Here is an 18,533-nt window from a genome sequence, read left to right as displayed (position 1 = left end):
AGGGAAGAGCTTAAAAGGAGGAGGTTTAAAAATTCCTTTAAAGCGTGTTTTTTTAGTTTTTAAACCAATTTATTGTTTTTAAAGCATATTTATCAAAAAAAAATCACTCCGTTTACGGATTTGTAATATTCGCGTCAACATAAGACGATTAAAAAAAAAATCATTTTTGAGGTCTCTCTACTTGGGCGACCTAGACTATACATTTACCGCCAACGCAAAAAGAAGTTCTTCGCAAAAAACACCTTGGTACACCCCGGTGCGGAACCGACCATGGTTATTTTTTTGAAGCGCGATCGAAGGGCGCCAACGCAAAAAGCAGTTCTACCCAAAAAAGTAACATTGTAATAGAGGGTATAACATAATCCTTAACATCAATCTCTTATAAGTTTCCCGCGGCTATATCTGTATATATTCTTGATCTGGAGGACCTCTTCTATCCACCCATACCCATTTTATCCCCGACGGGGACTGCCCATGCCAGACTGCTATTGGGGGGTTACGACCTCAAGCGGTTTAAAGCCATAATTAATCTCCCCAGAAACAAATTCCGGCTACTGGCAGCGTTCTACACCGGCCATTGCAGGCTCAAGAAGCACCTCTTTAACATGGGCATAGCCTCTTCTGCAAACTGCCGGTTCTGCGACATAGAGCCGGAAACCCCTGAACATCTGCTGATGAACTGCACAGCAGTCTGCAGACGCAGAATCAAGGCCCTGGGATCCATGTTTCCACATAGGGATCGTATCGCCTCACTAGCACCCAGCAGAATTTTGGAATTTATCAACATGCTGGGCCTAGATGATACGATATGACTTAGGGGAGGGCACAATAGACCATAGGTCGCGGTGCATACCTCGAAACTAATCTAATCTAATCTAATCTAATCTAATCCCCGACGGTATTCTTAAGTCTTCGCAATATTAATAAAAGAAACGGGAAAACTTATATGGCATCCCCTGATATCGGGAATAAAATGGGTATGAGCGGATAAAGGATGTTCCGCAGATCAAGAGTTTATATATATAGCCGCATGAGACTTACAGTTTTCGAGATATTCGCTTTTAAAGTCCAAAAATTCATAAATTAAAGTATGCAATTTTTCTATGTTTTAAGAATTTTTACTTATATTATTCAATATTATTTCCAATAACATATCACTAAATAGTGTATACACATTTGTTTTATCATAAAGAGTGCACAAAAAACTTTTAATCGTAATAACAGCATTCTTAAATATGACTGATTTATACATAAACAAAATGGTTGCATGTAAACACATAATAAGTGTTACCATACCGTTATTATGCTAGCGAACAAAAATTAACAAAATGAGAAAGATTAAACAGCAAATGCTTAGAAATTACTATCATTAAAACTTTACTTTTTAAATTTAAAGTTTTTATGAATTATAAACAATTGCATCCTCATGTTAAGTAGCAATACTTTTTCGCCATTCGTACTCCACTATTATGTCTGCAAAATATTCCGGGTTTTAATGATTATCTTTATGATCCTTTGGGTAACATATGTGTATCATCGTCTGCCACAAAGGCGTTGTCTGAATCGCTATGGATCACTCGGCGATGCTCATACCCGTAACTGGACAATACGATTGAATCAGAGAACTTAAAACAACGAGAAGGTGCAAATTGAATTTTGTATGATGCTCGATTGGTCGGCTGAAAAATTGAGATCAAGGAGTTCACCATTTTCTGTAGTATTTGCTGTTATTTAACAGAAATGAGAATTTCTAACAACGTTCTCTGATAAATTACGTATCTCCCAATATAAAGAGAAAAATGAAATGAAATGAATGAGAAAACAAAAAATACAAATGCCACTTCACATATGCAAGATTATTTTTTGCCATATAAACGATTTTTATGATGAAAAATTGATAAAATATGATTTTTTTGCACAAATGTTACATTGATAAAATGTGAAAGATTATGGAAAAAATGATATTTTACTATTTTCATAATTTTCTAATTACAGTTGTCACAGAATTAATAACCTATGTATGTACATATGTACATCAATATGTTATATAATATAATATAATAATATATTATCACTTATCAATAAATACATCCGCGCGCACTGCTCTATATGTAAGTATGTATGTACAAATATGCGTATGACATTGCAAAATAAGTAATGCATACGCAAATCTACATACATTTAAGCTTAAGTATGTACGTCAGCCAATAGGCAAAATACCAACATTGTTGTACAAAAACAACAATTGTCTCAATTAGCATCAGCACCAGAAATCAATATGGCAGCCAAATTGACAAATCCTAAATTTGTAGTATCGATATAATAAAGAATTAATGTATTATACAAAAGTAGCTAGGGTATATTAGTGTAATATCTGGAAAATATTTAAATAATTGTAAGTTAATATGTAATTCAGACTTGATTTAGATGTAATTCAGACGAGCAGGTGTCTCTTGGTGTTTTCGGTAAAAGCAGCGTATGTTGCTCCATAGAAATCAATTTCACCTTGAAGTGAATGTACTAAATTAGCCAGTCTATTCTGAGGACCATGGATAACATAATTTTTCTTGGATTTCGATGTTTTTAGTAATCTATTTCGCCTCAGGGTATGACCAGCAGGGCGAGTTCAAAACTGTTTGGGATCTCATGAGCATCAGTGATGTTATTGACTACTTTGTAGAAAAAGCAGAGGTCAGCGACCTGTCGACGAGAAGACAGTTTGTTTATACAGTAGCACTGGTAGACCTCATCAGTAGAGCAGATGTGACTTGGTGAAGATAGTTTATAGGCCAGTGACTTACAGAATTTACGCTGCACCTTTTCAACTTTATCGATTGTCGTGTTAGTGTAGGGAGACCAGATTACCGAACCATATTCCAAAATTGGTAGTACAAGTGACTTGAATAGTCTAATGAGTGTCCAAGGTAATGTCTTTACGGTAAATACTATATGTTGAATCAATGACTTCACCATCACATATGGATGAGTGAAGCCAGGATTCCTAAATACATACAACGTCGTACTGGTTAGCCGCTAATGCGGTTTGAAATGTTGAGAGTTTTTTACGCAGACCTCTGACGTTCTGGTAGCACAGGTGGACGTAAGATACTTTCTTCTTGCTCGTTGAGCGGACGAAAATTTCTTTTAACGATTCTTGGGACACCATGGATATATTTAATTGTGTTACTGTCATCACCACTATTCACGATTGAATCAAGCTCTTGACGCAAATTTTTCAGATGAAGTTGTTGAGAGGGAGTTAGATCAGTCTTGAAAATAAAACCTGAGTTTTCGTCTGTTGGTCTGTATTTGATAATGGAAAGTGCATCGGCTGCTGAGCGGGTGGTAATGTGAAGAGGACGTGTACGTCCAGGTGTAGGACGACCCAGTCTACGTAACTTGAGTTCAGTGGCCTCATCCTTGAGACTGGGAGGCAAAGCTGTGACTAACTTTGTCTCCCCGAGCATGCGCTTGCCAACAAGCGTCTTTTCACGATGATGCCAAAAGCTAGAAATCATAAATTGAACAACTATTTTATGTTCCCTCTAGAAGGGAAAAGTGGCAACCCTGCAAACACAGAAAAAAATGACAAAAGTGGCAACAAAGCTTTTGTCGATTTAAAGTATTTCACAATTCTAAAATATTTTTCCGTGGCTCGCAAAAATCTTCGTCAATATGTATGCATGTTCATATAAAAACACACATACCTACAATGATTTGTGGGCAAAGCTGTTAGAGCGGCAAGGGAAGCGGTGACAATCGGCGAGCAAAACACAATTCTGTACTTTTATGACTTGATAATAGTGTCAAGCACTTGAATTATTTTAAGAAATATATCAAAATATGTGTTAAATTAAATATTAATAACTCACAATAAAGTAAAAATGAATTAACATAAAATAATTTAAAAATAATAGTAAATAATAGTTCAATAAAAGGGAATATGTTTCAAATGGCATATCAATATTTCCAGTTTGGCATACATATTATATTCTCTTCAATATTCGCCGGTTGGTTATGTTAAGAGAGCGTATGAGTACAGATTCACCGCTGTTATAAAAGCGAGAAAAGTTATTTGTTTCTCGTGCATGTGAGGTGAACTCCTTGATAAAATCCTACAAATTGTTCGCTGTCGAACCTGCACCTTCTCGTTGTTTTAAGTTCTCTGATTGAATAACCGTACCAGGCGCAATGTGTTTTTAAATTAGAGGTATGAGCATCTCCGTAGACCAAACATTATCGGGGCACACTTCCAACCGCAGGGCGTTGCTGCCTCGATCCTCGATCATTCCTAAAACCCAGTGGCCTTCCACTGTTCTGCCATTTATATGTATATTTTTATACTCTCGCAACCTGTTGCTACAGAGTATAATAGTTTTGTTCACCTAACGGTTGTTTGTATCACCTAAAACTAATCGAGTTAGATATAGGGTTATATATATATAAATGATCAGGATGAAGAGACGAGTTGAAATCCGTCCGTCCGTCCGTCCGTCCGTGCAAGCTCTAACTTGAGTAAAAATTGAAATATCTTTATGGAACTTGGTAGACATGTTTCTTGGTACCGTGAGACGGTTGGTATTGCAGATGGGCGTAATCGGACCACTGCCACGCCCACAAAACGCCATTAATCAAAAACAAATAACTTGCCATAACTAAGCTCCGCAATAAGATACAAGACTGTTATTTGGTACACAGGATCACATTAGGGAGGGGCATCTGCAGTTAAAACTTTTTTTTAAAAAGTGGGCGTGGTCCCGCCTCTAATAGGTTTAATGTGCATATCTCCTAAACCGCTAATGCTATAATAACAAAATTTTTAGCACTTCTATTGACGGTGTGAAAATAGTTGAAGTCGGGTGGCAACTCCGCCCACTCCCCATATAACGGTACTGTTAAAAACTACTAAAAGCGCGATAAATCAAGCACTAAACACGCCAGAGACATTAAATTTTATCTCTGAGATGGTATAAATTGGCTTTATAGGAACCGCGATCAAAATTAGTCAGTGGGCGTGGCACAGCCCACTTTTAGGTGAAAACCCATATCTTGAGATCTGCTCAACTGATTTCAACCAAATTCGGTGCATAACGTTCTTTTCATGTTTCTATGTCATAGTGCGAAATGCAAATGGGGCGAAATCGGACTACAACCACGCTTACTTCCCATGTAACACCATTTTCAATTCCATCTGATTCTTTCACTTTCCACTATGCAAATCAGATAACAATGATTATATCGGGGTAAAACTTTGCGTGAATAATGCAATTAAAGTATGCCACCCTGCGGCCAAAAATCGAACCAAAACTGTTCAAACCCCTAAGTACTAAATATGTGGACCCCAGTGCCTATAGTTGACCTTCTACCGAAAATATCAGTCAATCCACAAAGAAATCTCAAACGAGTATACCATTTGACTTTGCGAGAGTATAAAATGTTCGGTTACATTCGAACTTAACCCTTCCTTACTTGTTATATATATATTTCTTGTGTGCGTGTGTATGTCACTGAACTCCTCCTAGACGGTTTGACCGATTTTGATTAAATTTTTTGTGAGAGTTCAAGGGGATTCGAGGATGGTTTAGATTCACAACTTGGTCCACTGGAAAATGTTTATTTAACTAATTTTTCATTTATAAGTAGTTTTTAATTTTGGGATGTTTTACATTGGATCCGGTAGACTGCGCTACCATAGCAGATGTTAGAACGTTTTACATAGAATTCCGGCAGACTGTGCTGCAGTCGTGACAGATATTCAAAAGTATATTTTAGCCTGGTCGATGGCCCTGAGATCAGATTCTAAGATATCATAAGTATAGTTTAAACTATTAAGACTATAGACATGTGTATGGTGTATAGTGTCTAAACATGCATACTGCTATGTAAATAAAAAAAGGCTTGTGTAGTTTTATGAAACCACAGTAAAAGTGAAACTTTTTTTTTCACATTATCGAAATTTAACTAAAAATCGCTTCATCAATCATAATTTTATACGTAGAAAATGGGAACAATCGGAAATGATAAAAGTAGACTAGGTCTCCAACTAATATTTTTATTGAACTCTGTGTCTTAGAGTACGACATACATAATTCTTTACAATTATTTCGATGATATACACATATTAAAAAGTTTCACTTTAAAAACTGAAAACAATATTTCACAATATAATCGTTGAGTCATTTTGATCCGTTTTTAAATTTTTTTCAATCATTCTATTATCAATTTCATCTTCATCATGAGTTTCACAGTTTATAAATGTAACCAATTTTTATGGTAACTAAAACTAAAAATAACAAAATTGAGTATTTTTACTTTTAAATGAGAAATTAATGCTAATTCCAATGTTAAGAAATTTACGCTTACAGATTCGTTTATTTACAATGCGCAAATGACTGCATATAATTTATAAATATTCTAGTTATATATTTGGTATCACAGGACATAAGTATAAAGCACATATACATATAATATATTTATTTGCTTTGGTAATTAAAAGCTGAAAAGACCAAGCGGTCGCACATATGCTCATATACCTAGATATAAATTTATTTTTTTTATTTTTATTTATTTCATCTGGTACAAGTCTAAAGATATGTTTAACATCTGTTCATAGAAGCAGGGCATTACAAATACAATATATTTATTAGCTCATTCCCTAATATTATTAATATTCTAGCATAGATAATAGTATATTTCACTATATATTGCGTAACAAAGTTATACATATAAAAATTATAAATTATACCAAGTAAGAGCAAAAATGAAACACTTAATAGATAGCTAAAAGTTACTATATTGATAAGTTATTTATCTAGGATTTTAGATTTTTGTTAAGAGATTTTTTATTACATGTTAGAATTTTCAAATTATTAGGAAGCATGTTAAAGTACTTAATTGCTATATAATATGCATTTTTAATGCTAATTGACTTTTTAATTTTTGGTAATGTTAGAGTATTAGCTCTAGTTTGTACTTGTTTAGTAAGATATTTTGATTTACACTTTTCATAGTATTGTATTATAGCCTTAACAATAAAAGTTTTCTTGTTTCTTGTTATAGGCTGCAGAGCATTTTTGTAGGCTCCACCCCAGGGAATTATTCCGTAATTGATTACACTTTCGAAAAGTCAATAGTATATAGTTTTTAAGATTTTTATTTATTTATTTATTTATTGATTTATTTAAACGCCAATCGGCAATATGCATAGATATAATAAAGAATTCAAGTATTATACAAAAGTAGATAGGGTATATTAGTGTAATATCTGGAAAATATTCAAATAATTGTAAGTTAATATGTAATTCAGACTTGATTTAGATGTAATTCAGACGAGCAGGTGTCTCTTGGTGTTTTCGGTAAAAGCAGCGTATGTTCCTCCATAGAAATCAATTTCACCTTGAAGTGAATTTACTAATTTTAATTTTATGTCAACCCATTTACTCAGTTTATAAAAGAGGAAAGCAAAGTATCTGATTTTTTTGGCCCGCTCGTTCACATGAAAATTCCATTTCATATGTGTATCAAAGTACAGACCCAGATATTTGCTGTAATCTACTCTTGTGAGTTCTCTGTTGTTTATATTTGGTATATAATAGACATTTATACTATCACAATAACTGCCAAAAGTGATGTATGTTGACTTGTCTATGTTAAGAGATAATTGATTACTTCATAGCCATTTATTTAGTATCTCCAACCATCTATTCAGCGTGTTCTAACTTCATTCCAATTTTTACCAGAGAAAAGCACTGCAGTATCATCAGCATACTACGAGAGCCATTTCCGGTAGAGTATTGAAGATGTCATTTATATACATGATAAACAGCAGAGGACCCAATATTGTGCCTTGTGGCACACCAACTTTTACAATAGTTGTTGTACTAATACAATTATTGATTTTTACACATTGTTCCCTTTCGTAAAGGTAGTTTTTAAGTAATTGGTGAGGTATTCCTCTAATCCCAAGCCTCCAGATCTTATCTAATAGTATTTCGTGATTTACAGTATCAAACGCTTTTGCTAGGTCTAGAAAGACTAGGACAGATGGTAAATATTTATCAATATTTTTATAAAATAAAATCTGATGTAAGAGTTACCATCACTGGTACCTCTATTTTTCATAAATCCAAATTAGTTCGGAGAAATTAAGCTATTTTTACTACAGAAATAATAAAATCGGATATATATATTATTTTCTCGAATATTTTAGCAAGGTTTGAGATTAGAGAAATAGGCCGATAGTTATTTGCTAAGTGTTTGTTTTTACAGAGGGCCAAATAGCTTTATTTATACATATATTGAAAATATGCTCTAAAGGTATACTAATATCTTTGGCTATAATTTTAAAAATCTTACTGCTAATGCCGTCTACACCACCCGATTTATCTTTCATTTCTTTTATGATTCTTTCAATTTCAGTATAACTAGTTGGAGTAAGAAACATACTATTAGGGTTATGCTTAACATTTTTATTTATGTTAATCGATATTTTATCAATTTTACTAGCTAATTCAACTCCAATATTACTAAAGAAAGTTATAAACTCATCAGCAATAACCTGGTGATGGGATATGATTTCATCATTACATACTAGATAATCTAGTACTGGCGTTACTTTAGTTTTTTTTTTTACCAATTTTAGTGTTAACGTATTTGCCACGTTTACTATATTTAGATATTTTTTTAACATATTTACTTTCGTAGTTATTTTTGGCAAGTGTTATAACTCTCTTTAGTATTTTAGAGTACGCGTTATATTCAGATTTTAATTTTACATTATTTCTATCCAGGTTCCAGGTGATTTTATAATACCTTTAGTTATCCATTTACTCCTCGGTTTGTTATTGTTTTTAGTTTTATTTACTTTGGATCTTGAAACATCAATAATATTCTTTATATTTTCAATCAGAAGCTTAAAAAAAAACTTTTGGATCTTTTATATCGAGCATATGAGACCAATCATATAAACTACTATTTACTTTTATAAGATTGTGATTAATGAAATAGGTTTCTTTAAGCATAGACTTTATAGGGAACAAATCAAGAGCAACAAAAATAGGAGTATAAGTAAAGGATCTGATTTTCTCAATATTTGATTTAACAAAGATGTTATCGATACAAGTACCCACTAAGTCATTAGGTCTGGTTACACCATTGAAATATGGTAAATAGCAATAACAAAAAAAGTATAACATGTAAGGAGCCAAATCTCCGTACAGACAATAATATCTGGTTTTATTACAAGATGTTCAATAAATAACTCTAATTTGTTGAAATTTGTATTTAAACTTCTAACATTTAGGTGAACCATCAAGAAATTGTTACTAGATGACGTATTATTTAAACTATATAAATCAGTAAAAAATTTCTTCAATCTGCATTTCTTCTTAATCAATCATCGGTTGTTTGTAAAGACCAATTTCCAGTTTTACCTAGTGACTTTGGTATCGATGGTTTCACCGGGTAATCAGTACTTATTATTATATTTAGACTATTAGAGATATATTCACAACATGTATATATATTCATCACATAGCACAATAATTAGTTGGGCGGTTTTTTTCGATATTTTTCATTATAGTACACGCAATTGAGACAGTTTATGTTAGTACTTTTACAGGTGTTAGTTAAATGATCACCAGCTCACCTAAGACATATAACCTCATTCTTACAATTTTTGTGTTTGTGGTTTGATCTTCCACATTTATAGCATAAATTAAAATTAAAAAAATCATATACTTGGCAGCATTGATAACCAATGTATAATTTAAATCCGCAATTTTTTAGATGTAGGTATTACTCAGAGGTTAGCTCCAGTATCAATGACCGGATTCCAGCTTTGTTCCTGTAGTCCGCGATGATGTTGAATGCTCCATCAATATCTAGGAAAGTCCTATTACATATATCCTTACATAATTCTTCTTTGTTTAATTCATTTTCCACATTAGTAACTTTTATTTTAGGAAAATTAAGATGTCAACTGAATACAATATGCCATGTGAACACAATAATCACCACCCAGTTTTTCACTTAAGACCGATTTAACTCTTTGTATATCATTTTTGTTTTTACATTTAACAGAAACAAGCCCGTCATTATTTTTACGAACGTTGTTGATTGGTATTGTTAGATCACTTGTTAATTTCATTTTTACTCTAATCAGAGTTTCACCATTATCATTATTTTTAGCTTTAACTAGTATTTTGGGTACTCCTTCATTAATATTAGTATGTCCTTTAGCAATGTCAGCATATGAAATTCTTACATCACTTAATAAATTCCCTTTTTCCACCAGGTTGTTAAGTAATTTATTTCGTTTCTGTAACTCTGAATTTAACTGTCTTAGTAGTTCATTTTCCATTTTTAGAGCTGATACTTCATCAAGATCAAGGTAAGATACATCTGCAATTTTTTTTGATGTATTGAGTATTAAGTTGTGGCATAGATAATTACGTAATTCCTCTTTTTGGTAGACTTTTATTTGCGTGATTATTTTACTGGTGTTTTCATCCAGTATGTTTACATCAAGCTGTTTTTTTGAGGTTAGATCTTCATGTTCATGTTTCGGACAAATTACAAGCATTTCACCAACATAATGTTCCTTTGAATATTTATTGAAATCACCTTCATGATACAAATTTTCACAAATAATACAAATCACAATTTTAGGCACATTTAAATTTGAATGACATGAAAAAACTTTGCACGCATTATCAATGCGACTTTTCTGGCCCACAATAGGGTTACCATCTATATATATGTATATAATTATGTGTGCATCTAAACAAATATGAAAGAACGCATACAGTTTGTATATCTATCTACCTGCAGCATATGTATGTATGTAAATATGTACACTAATTGCTTCATGCGATTTAGAATTGTAAAATATTTTAAATCGACAAGAGCTATGTTGCCATTTTTGTCACTTTTTTCTGAGTTTGCCGGGTTGACACTTTTCCCTTCCAGAAGAAACATGAGAAAATTGTTCAAGTTATGATTTTTAGCTTTTGCCATCGTCGGGAAAAAACGCTTGTAGGCAAACGCATGCTCGGGAAGATGTGTATGGCGTTTACTTTTATGAATGAGCCAACTTCGCTTCTTAAGAGTACGCCTGCGTTCATGAATGAAAATGATGTTGTTGTTTGATTTACTATAAATTTGGGCTACAGCAATTTGGCTGCCATATTGACATGTGTGTGTGCTGCTTATGCTACTTGAGACGATTGTTGTTTTTTTCATTGTTCTACAAATTTAATTTTTGCGTGTGACGTATTTACATGTGTACGCATATGTGTACGTAGGTTTGTGTATGCATTATTTGTTCGGCAATGTCATACACACACATGTATAGAGCAGTGCGCGCACATGTTGTTAGTGATAAGTGGCGTAACGCACGACATGCAAACGCAGACGAAAAAGTTTGAGTTTGTAATAAAAGTTTCACTTTAATAAATAATGAATTTGTTTATATTTCTTGCTCTTCCGCGAAGACGTGGCATTTTTTGTAGAAATAAAATACTATGAAAAATACACAAGGACCAATTAGGATTAGTCATAAAACAAATCATAGGAAACATTTTTGAAGCACCTATTTTGAGTGAAAAATTTCAAGGTGAAGTTGTACTTCTGCCACGGATTCCAATGATTACTTCATATTCGCCGTTACCATTTAAACATTTACAATTACCCATCTGCTTGACATTTGCGATGACTATTAATAAGACACAAGGTCAAACAATGACGATTTGTGGATTAGATTAAGAAAATCCGTGCTTTTCTCACGGCCAATTATACGTTGCGTGCTCGAGAGTAGGAAAACCATCGAATTGACTTGTTTATACCTTTCAAGGATTAACGAAAAAAATTGTATATCCTATGGCATTACGATAACTTCAGCTTTTATAGATAATTAACTCTAAGAACAAATACCCGTTATCGAATAGATTCAACCTTTCACAATCAATTAAAACTACTTAAAGTTGGTGGTCGGATTGTGATAAATATATATGATTGACGTTAGATTTTGTAATAAGCTTCTAATAAAAATTTTCGTCAAAACGGTCTAAATGTTACAGCTTTCAAAAAGTTTACATTTAAGACGTGGGACAGGACAACGTCTGTCGGGCTTCAAGTACATACAGTGCATCAAAAAAATAAGTATGCAGTGTGTTTATTTTTTTTTGTCATGCGAAAAAAAGCCTTAAAACCAATATTAATAATCAATTTTTTTAAATTTTCAATTATTTCATATATTTATATTTCTCCAATAACAAAAAACCCAAACTTAAAGTAATAATTTTTCAAATTACAGAAAATAATGTTCCAATAGCTTAAAATTATGTCACTAAAGTATGTATGCACTAAAAGTAAATTGCGAACAAACAGCTCTAATGGGTTTACTATTGAGCTTTGATTTACGGTAAATAAATATTTCGTTGGATTTCTTAATTGCACTCAAGCTGGATGGCATGGATTTACCATCTTTTGGGTCACAGAAGGTGGAATCTTGCTCCATTCTTCGATTAACGCAGCTTTCAAAGATTCTTTAATGGTTTTTTGGTGTCTTCTGGTATTTCTTTCTAAATAACCCCACAAATGCCCGATAAGATCGACATCAAGAGATTGGGTGGGTGTTTTTAATTGTTTGGGTGTTTGTTAAAGAAGGCATTCCTTAACAATGCGAGCGTTGTGTTTTGGATCATTGTCGCGTTGGAAGACAAATGATCCTTCAGTCCCAATCTAGCCGCAGTTTCGTTTAAATTTGCTTTTAAAATATTAAGGTATTCATATTTGTCCATTGTATGCTCAATGAACACAAGATTACCTACTCCAGATGCTGCCTTACATCCCCACACCATGAGCGACCCATCACCATGTTTTACTGTGGCAGTCATATTCCGTGGTTCAAGCTCAGTATTCACTTTTCTCCAAACTTTTTCATGTCCATCCGTGCCAAAAATATTGTATTTACTTTCGTCCGAGAAAATAACAGAATTCCAGAAATGTTCGTCTTTATTTTCGTGCTCTTTCACAAACTTCAATCTTTTTTGTCTGTTAGTGTGGCTTGTAGGTTTTACCAGTCTCATTTTCAATTTCTGTACTCATTTTTGGGGTACTCTTCTTTGGGTTCACCTGTATCTTGCGTGTTATAATACCCCGCTCGTTTGCATCAAATGTTTTTGGCCGCCCAGATCTTTCCGTATTTTTTGTAATTCCCTCTTTTTTATATTTTTCTATTATTTTTTGAATAGTTGAACTATTGCTTTTATTTGTTATTTTTCCAATTTGCCTCTGACTTTTTTGTCCTTTTTGTAGTTCTATTATAACATCTTTTAAATCTTGTGGTAGCTCTCTTCCGCGCAACGCCATGATCAAAATTTAAATTAAATTACGGCTAAAATTTCATTATACTTATAAATCGTTTTATCTTAAACAAAAAATAACTATTTAATCATTTTGAAGTTAACAAATACTGTGTGCCAGTCGAAAAAAAACTGAAATAGTAAACTGCATACATATTTATGTGAAGTGATTTTTGGTTTTTACTGAGGAAATTAAACGGTGAATGACATCGATCTATCATACTCAAGAAGGCGATGTTATGTCTAATTGTTATTGTAAATAACACGAAAAGTTTTATTTTTATTTTGCAATTGATATGACTTTTTTTTACGCACATACATAGTGCATACTTGTTTTTGTGATACACTGTATATATAATATATTGTATATCATTGTGCATTTTCATTATTACCTTTATTAAATTTCCGCTTGCCAAACTTAGCAAACTTAACTTTCTCATCAATTTGAGCAATGTTGCCAGGGCCATCAATTTTACCTAGCGCATCCTGCTGGGCAATTTGATTATTACTACAACTTCACGGCAGTAATTGAACCAATCAATTATGGTTGCGCTAGATAAGATTGGTTCCCTGTTAAAGCTGTTCTTGGCGTTTTCAAACCAAGTTCCCGTGGCCCTTGAAACCGCCGTTCAGGAATGGCGCTGTCCTTTGCTATATCTGAACACACCAACTGTACATACTATGTCCCGCTAGGAAGAACACCATTGCTGTCCTTTGTACGCGACAAAGTTTCCTCGTTAAAATCAAACCTTGCTCTTCCGCAAAGGTTATACATTTTTCCCTAGAGTTAATTTTTTCAAAAACTTGGGCAATGTTCTACATGGTTTTTATCTCATTCACTAAAAGTACGTTACGTCTTCGTACTACACCGCGACTGGCGGATGCTTCATTCACGGCCTAATATGGATATATCTTAAAAGTATTTTTAAAAATACGCATTATATAACAACATACCTGCTAAATTTGCACTAATTTTCCTTTAATATATTTAACTTTGCAAATTCTCACAAACTCACTTTGAATCGCCAGTTATGGAATTAATAGCACAGCGAAGCGGTACTTTGTTTTAAAAGTAACGGTAAAAATACCAGTTAAAGAAAAGTAAGTGTTAAAAGAACGAGTTATAGCCTCCTTGATATTGATAGCTTTTCGCTTTCGGGGTGTTCATAGTTCTTTCGCGTAGAAATACTTTCTGCATTGTTACGTAGTCCCTTGAAACCATTTTGTTTTTGTATAAATCAGCCATATTTAAGAATATTTTAATTACGATTTAAAGCTATTTGTGCACAATTTATGATTAACTAAATGTTTAAAAGCTATTTAGTGGTTTGTTAGTGGGTAAAATATCAAATAATATAAGTGTTAAATTCATAATACATAGAAAAATGGCATAGTTTAATTTGTGCATTTCCGGACATTAAATTCGAATATCTCGAGAAAAAAAAAATATATTCTTGATCAGGAGAACATCCTCTATCCGCACATACACATTTTATCCCCGAATTCGGTGGATGCTATACTAAAGCCCAGCCAAGGAAACTGCTCCCTAGTCTGCTGCTCCTATATGACTTTCATAATTTCCTCAAGTGTGATTTCGTAATGATCAAAGTTCATGTACTAATGAATATATCAATATAAGGGTAAATAAGGGTAAATGTATGGATTTAGAAAAGCATCTCCCGAATTCGGGGCTAAAATGGGCATGTGCGGATAGAGGAGGTTCTCCAGATTAAGTAAATATATTCATTTAGTTGCCGCTGACTTTTTCTTTTTGAGATATTTGCATTTTAAGTTCAAAAATTCAACTATATAAAGTGATTTGATTCTTTGATTTATAACGAATTTTACACTTAAATTTTTAACTTTAATATCCACTAACACTTCACTAATTCGTTTATACACATTTGTTGTGTATTAAATAGTGCACAAATAACTTTATTTCAATATTTAACTTTGGTTCATATCCATTTATTCAGACGATAAAAAATGGTTGCTTGCACACAAAAAAAATATATAATATAGGTATATATGTTAACATATTTTTTGCAAACGAATAAAAATAAATAAAAATGAAGGATTATACCGTCAATACAAAATTCATATTCGTTGATGAGTAACGCAAACTTTTTCAAAATTTCCTTTCTCTTCGTAAATCCCGGTGTTGGACCGACCAGGTTTATTTGTTTTTGAAGTACGGCCGAAAGCCGCCAAAGAATTGAGGGCACCCAGGAGTTGGACCCACCAGGATTATTTTTTTGAAGCGCGGCCGAAGCCTGCCATTCTTAAATTTACCCAAATGTCTAGTTTGGGTCCCCTAATGAAGGAGGCCGCGAATAATATAATTTTTTTTTTATGGTCAGGTCTTAATATAGATTTATTTATTTATTTAAACGCCAATCGGCAATATACATAGATATAATAAAGAATTCAAGTATTATACAAAAGTAGCTAGGGTATATTAGTGTAATATCTGGAAAATATTTAAATAATTGTAAGTTAATATGTAATTCAGACTTGATTTAGATGTAATTCAGACGAGCAGGTGTCTCTTGGTGTTTTCGGTAAAAGCAGCGTATGTTCCTCCATAGAAATCAATTTCTCCTTGAAGTGAATTTACTAATTTAGCCAGTCTATTCTGAAGACCATGGATAACATAATTTTTCTTGGATTTCGATGTTTTTAGTAATCTATTTCGCCTCAGGGTAAGACCAGCAGGGGCGAGTTCAAAACTGTTTAGGATCTCATGAGCACCAGTGATGTTATTGACTAATTTGTAGAAAAAGCAGAGGTCAGCGACAGAATTTACGCTGCACCTTTTCAACTTTATCGATTGTCGTGTTAGTGTAGGGAGACCAGATTACCGAACCATATTCCAAAATTGGTAGTACAAGTGACTTGAATAGTCTAATGAGTGTCCAAGGTAATGTCTTTACGGTAAATACTATATGTTGAATCAATGACTTCACCATCACATATGGATGAGTGAAGCCAGGATTCCTAAATACATACAACGTCGTACTGGTTAGCCGCTAATGCGGTTTGAAATGTTGAGAGTTTTTTACGCAGACCTCTGACGTTCTGGTAGCACAGGTGGACGTAAGATACTTTCTTCTTGCTCGTTGAGCGGACGAAAATTTCTTTTAACGATTCTTGGGACACCATGGATATATTTAATTGTGTTACTGTCATCACCACTATTCACGATTGAATCAAGCTCTTGACGCAAATTTTTCAGATGAAGTTGTTGAGAGGGAGTTAGATCAGTCTTGAAAATAAAACCTGAGTTTTCGTCTGTTGGTCTGTATTTGATAATGGAAAGTGCATCGGCTGCTGAGCGGGTGGTAATGTGAAGAGGACGTGTACGTCCAGGTGTAGGACGACCCAGTCTACGTAACTTGAGTTCAGTGGCCTCATCCTTGAGACTGGGAGGCAAAGCTGTGACTAACTTTGTTCTGTCATCCTCTAAACGGTCCTTTCCAGCAGCTTTATCAGACTCAGGAATATTTAGGGCAATCACGTTGGTTTTACGGCGTTTTCGTTCCGAAAGTTCAGTGAAAAACTCTTCCTGGCTGGTACGCAGCCTCATATCTACATTTAGCTTGTCTTCAACTGATGTAAGTTTGTCATCCAGGGCAGAACATTGATTTGATAGCGAGACGTTTTGTTCTGACAGTTTGCTTACCTCTTTTCTTAAGTCCTTGATTTCACTTAGAACTGATTTTTTTAGGTCCCTGAACTCACGTTCATAATTTGTTGTAAAACGTTCAAAGTGTCTCTTGAGTAAGGTTTCAATATCCATTGACGGTGGCGGATCATATGATGCCTCCTCATCGGAATCCAATACATCACATGTCTTAACACTAATGTCACTTGCACATGAGTCACATCCCGGATTATGACTGAGCAATAACCACAAATCTGTTGTGTTGTATTTACTTTTTTGGGTGGCATTTTGTAAGTACACGATACAGGAAAAAAAGATATAATGTTTGTTATGCTTTTGTTATTACACCTCACAATATTACGTCGCACATACCTTTCTTTGTTGTACGAAATTCAATTATGGTTCAATATCAAAATTTAATCGAACTTTTCTTTGTACATCCTTTATATTTTCTTATAAGAATTATTATTTCCTTTTAAGGAAACTTATATGAGGCATTAATTTAATATTCTTTCACTTTTATATATACGATTGATGTAATATTTTCAGATATTACGGAGCACGTTTCACTACGCATACTGCACATGTTTACAGCTACCGGTATATAAATATAATCCGGATTAGATGTATTTATATATAATATATTCATTGTATATATGAAGATATATTTATGTATATACATATACATGTGTTTCGCATGCAAGTAGCGTCGTAGTAGCCTAGCACGTTGCCTAAAATACTCAATTAATAACAAATCTTCAAAATAATTAATCGTTTTTAGTAATATTGTTATAAGCAAGCAAAGTATTTGCTTTTTATTTAATTTGTTTTACAAATATATATAATAGTGTAAATAACAAGACAAACATTCAAACGACGCAATTGCGTTTGCTTTGAACTTCAACTGTCAACATTTTACTTTCCATTTGGCACAACAAAATGTAAAATTTGTTTACACCATAAGAAATTTTTTACCCCGACTCAACACAGGGAAAAATGTTACTGTTTGGCACAGCAGCTAAATAGAATTGAACAAAAAGTTAAATATTGAATATAAGTGATACCACCTGGTAGTGAAAAATGTAGAATAGAAAAATGCTATGAAAAAGTGACAAAAATAATATTAAAGCTTCTTTTTGTGAAAACTTGCTTTATGTTGAAACCGCGACGTTTTGGTTTACACTGCAATAAAATCATTTCCAACCACAGAAGCAACAAAATATTTTTATGTTTAATTTTCTTCACCTTTTTTACCTGAATATCGTGGCTTCTTTCCATATTGTTAAAGAAATTGATAAAATTTATTTAATTTATTAATTTTAGACACTTAAACGTCAACGATAAAAAAGTAAACCGATACAGCTGATAGAATAGCACACTCAAAAAACATACCTCCCCGGGTTTTATTTGTCGTATTTCAATTTTGTATGGGAAACAACAACAGTGTTGATATGACAGTAATAAAAAAATAAGACAATACGACGATATGACACAATATCACACCT

The 18,533-nt window shown here is 33.3% G+C and overlaps 1 protein-coding gene and 1 long non-coding RNA gene across 3 annotated transcripts in view; one reads left to right on the top strand and one right to left on the bottom strand.

Moving 5' to 3' along the window:
* CPT2 (Carnitine palmitoyltransferase 2) overlaps positions 1 to 18,533 on the top strand; it is a 29,061-nt gene that overhangs the window by 2,022 nt on the left and 8,506 nt on the right. The gene's annotated exons all lie outside the window — the stretch shown is intronic.
* Positions 16,055 to 18,037, bottom strand: LOC118683827 (uncharacterized). The gene is made up of 2 exons (XR_011397260.1): positions 17,401 to 18,037; positions 16,055 to 17,299 (listed from the first exon to the last, which is right to left on the bottom strand). It is a non-coding gene; the product is annotated as an uncharacterized lncRNA (long non-coding RNA).

The sequence above is a fragment of the Bactrocera oleae genome, chromosome X (assembly GCF_042242935.1).
Source record: "Bactrocera oleae isolate idBacOlea1 chromosome X, idBacOlea1, whole genome shotgun sequence".
Classification (NCBI taxonomy): domain Eukaryota; kingdom Metazoa; phylum Arthropoda; class Insecta; order Diptera; family Tephritidae; genus Bactrocera; species Bactrocera oleae.
Note: the sequence above shows the minus strand (reverse complement) of the source record. Positions and strands in the feature narration are given on the sequence as shown.